Here is a 3,593-nt window from a genome sequence, read left to right as displayed (position 1 = left end):
CAGCCCCTCAGTGAGAGGGCTTGCGAATTAGGATCGAGGTTTATTTGAGGAGAAAAAGGACAAAACTGCTCCTCACGTAAGGGACAAGCTGATGTGTTTAACAACTAGACTTAACGTGATTAATGAATTCGGGTTTAATTACAAGTGAATCGAAACCACAGGGACGAAAATCGCAAATTTGAAACTATCGGACTGCAACTGAAGATTTGGACAAATCACATGGACGAAAACCGCAGTTTACTCTTATTATTATTATTATTTTATTATTATTATTATTATTATCTTTAAATCTACAAATTAAAATGATATTTAACAATACTCTTATTATTCCAATAAAAAACTAATGTAACAAAACATTTGCCTCTCATAACTGATTTCAAAATATGAAGGGCCAAGAACAACAAATACTAAATAAAACAGATGAAGTAATCAAGACATATCACAATATAACTAAACTAGTACATATGTGTACCTAACTGAAATGAACCTTTAGGATCTATTCACCTGTCCTAGATTCGGTGATGGGGGCGCTGGAAGTGTAGACGCCGGCGACTTATTAGAATCTTTGAATGTGACCAACGGGGCAGAGAATCCGCCTTTCGAAGGAGGTGATACATTTGCGGGTGGTCTAGGAAGCTCATGTAGTTCACTTATTTTCGGAGACGATATAAAGTTACTAGTTAACTTACCACTATGTAATAAAGAGCTGCTTGAAGGCGGTGTAGCAGCTATAGGACCCGAGGAAAGCGTATCTTTTCACCTTGCTGTCATCAAAAGGGTGTCGTAAAGGAGACGGAAGTTGGGTTGGGTTACTACGGTTGTTTGGTGACAACGAGAACTTCGGATTTTCTTCGTATTTCTTGAAATCCAAAGGCGATGAATGCCACATGTTATTATTATTATTTTTACTTGTTGATGCCGGTTTTTGAGTATTAGTAAATCTTGGATTTTTGTCGAGTGGCGTTGGGAGAACGTATGTGTTTAATCTTCGGGTTGATGATTGTCTAAACTTTTCACTCGGGTCCATGTTATTCCTTGCACAGAGTGGTGCTGATTTGCTGCATGCGTTCTCTGCGATATTATATGTCGATGAGTTCCAAAGCGGTTTCCTCTGTTCCTGCTAAATCATCAATAAACGTTTAGTATGCAAACGCACACGCAATGCATATGCATATGCTATCAAGTTAATAAGTCTAAAATATTTTACCTTCACTGAATTCACTTGTGGGAATGTAAGGTCTACTTCACTCTCCAACTGTAAAAAAGAAAAAAAATATATACTTTTAGTTTAGCAAATATCGAACCAAAACGCGTAAAACGTTAACAATATGAAAAAAAATAAAATAAAATAAAATAAAAATACCTCCATTGAGTGTTCTGAGCTTGGTACTTGATTCTTGGGCTCATTCCTCTGGTAATCAAAACTCAATTCACCGCAGCATTCATGTTCATCGTTGGTTTCGTCATCTTCATCATCAGTAAGAAAAACCGAGTCCCTGTCATCATCATCTTCAAGTCCACTGAACTGATAATCAATATGATGCTGTTTCGTTACAAACTGAATGTGCGGCTCAATCGTTTCAAGAGATTTAAGCGCTTTCCTGAAAAAACACATCTGTATTCCCGACACGTAAATAAGACTAATTCTGTATTTGAGATAAAATAAGTGATTAACAATTTAAAAATAAAAGAGGCCCGACCTGCGCAGCATGGTGACGAGCAGCCCTGCGTTAGAAGACTGCGAGACTGGCCCCCTTTCAATGACTTCATTCGGAAAACAAATAATGTAGCGTCTTCCTCGAATTCTTCTTTAGCCGCCCGCAGCTGATCAGACGAAACATATTCAGCTTTCTTGCATCCTAACTTTCTCCTCTGTTTGTGATTATGTTTCATTTCATCATACCACATCCTACAATCACGAAACACGCAAACTTACTATACTATACTATACAGTTCCTAATATAAATTCATTAAAAACAAAGCTAATGCGTACCTCTTCTCGTCACACTGCCTTTTCATATCCTGCAAAAAAAAAATAAAAAAATAAATAAACATTAGCCACAACCTCACTTATGAAATAAGTGAAAATTATGATAATACAAAAAATGTGTATATATATATATATATACAAACCTCAACTACAAGCAATTCATTAAGAAGGGACTCTGAAGGGACTGTAATCGTCCGGGAAATATGGCTGCGCTGGAAAACGAGTTTAAACGTGTCATAAAACAGTATGCATACAAAAACGGGATAACGAAAATTTAACTAACTAGCTAACTCACATAATTATCAACCAGCTTCTGCATTTGAAACTGCACCTTTCCTAGCATTAGCAACACTCTACCACTGTCTTCGTCTTCGTTTAGCGAGGTTTTCTCGAGAAGACAGTCTCCCATTTCCCGTAACGATTCGGAGAATTCTGAAACATGTCATAAATATTAGCATCAGTACACATTTACGTTAGTCAAGATTTTATAAATGTTGGTTTCAGTCACATACCATATGCGCTGTTTGCGGTCGCAGCCGCGGACGAAAGTAAACTGTCATAGCAATCTTTCATGTCTTGCATATCCTGTGATGTTTAAAACCCAATCACAACTATTATTAACAAACAATTCATAATCTAAAACTGTGTCCGGTTCGCGGAAATTTTTTTTATAATAGTTAAAACTTAAAAATGATCCAAATACAATAAAACGGCGCCGCAACCCCTTTTGAATGCAAGGCCGATATTACTGAAAACAAAGCCATGATTCTTCACCGACGATAAGTTACTGTGCATGACGCGCTTAACAAAAAATTAAAGAAAAGAAAGAAAAATTATATTCCAGTTTTATTAAATTCCGTGAACCAAACGCGCCCCGAGAAAAACAAACAATAAAGTATAGAAACCTGGGAAGCTTGAGAGAGTTCATCAAGTTTAGCAAGTGAAGGTTGAGCATGATGATGATGATGTTTATTATTATTATTATTGAGGCCAAGCCCACGAAGTTTTTTGAATGGAGACTTCATAATATTTGGTTCAAGGAGAATTTGTGAATGAATAAGAATAATATTGAATGAACAGTTGTTGATTTAAAGTAAATAAAAAGAAGAAGAAGATGATGATGATTATATCATATCATTATTATGAACATGAATTCAATGGTCAAAGTCAAAAGCAGAGATGGTCAAAGTTTGTTCAACTGTCAATTGTATCTTTATTTTCATCACACGATAAGATATTAATTTTTTTCTTCTTTTTATTTATAGCCAATTTATTTTTGTTTTGGTAATAGTTACATAAGGAAAAAGACTCTAAGAAAAAGTACCTTTCGTCTTGGAATAAATAAACGTTTGACAGATTAGAAAGTTCGTTAATATTCGTTTGTGTAATAATGAATATGAATAAGAAATTCGTTAGATTAACTAAATTAACGGTCATGTTCGTTCAATTATGCTCGTGAACGTTCGATAACATGTTCGCTTACGTCCATTTAAGTTCGTTCATATAATAATAATAATAATAATTTGAGATACTCTTTTTTTTTGTTAAATGTGGAGCACAAATAAGCAAGGAGTTTGAAATTAATTTGAGAGTCAAGAGTCAA

The 3,593-nt window shown here is 35.1% G+C and overlaps 1 pseudogene across 1 annotated transcript; it reads right to left on the bottom strand.

Annotated features, from left to right (window-relative positions):
- Window positions 1–253: 253 nt before the first annotated feature.
- On the bottom strand, window positions 254–3,089 carry LOC143566544 (uncharacterized protein At2g33490-like; annotated as a pseudogene). The gene is made up of 9 exons (XR_013141251.1): window positions 2,896–3,089; window positions 2,503–2,575; window positions 2,286–2,422; window positions 2,134–2,202; window positions 1,994–2,022; window positions 1,701–1,909; window positions 1,364–1,615; window positions 1,208–1,255; window positions 254–1,120 (listed from the first exon to the last, which is right to left on the bottom strand). The product of XR_013141251.1 is annotated as an uncharacterized protein At2g33490-like (transcript).
- Between the last annotated feature and the right edge of the window lie 504 nt (window positions 3,090–3,593).

The sequence above is a fragment of the Bidens hawaiensis genome, unplaced genomic scaffold, assembly GCF_021521415.1.
Source record: "Bidens hawaiensis isolate Kalapana, Puna unplaced genomic scaffold, B.hawaiensis_p1.1 tig00022900_1, whole genome shotgun sequence".
Lineage (NCBI taxonomy): Eukaryota > Viridiplantae > Streptophyta > Magnoliopsida > Asterales > Asteraceae > Bidens > Bidens hawaiensis.
Note: the sequence above shows the minus strand (reverse complement) of the source record. Positions and strands in the feature narration are given on the sequence as shown.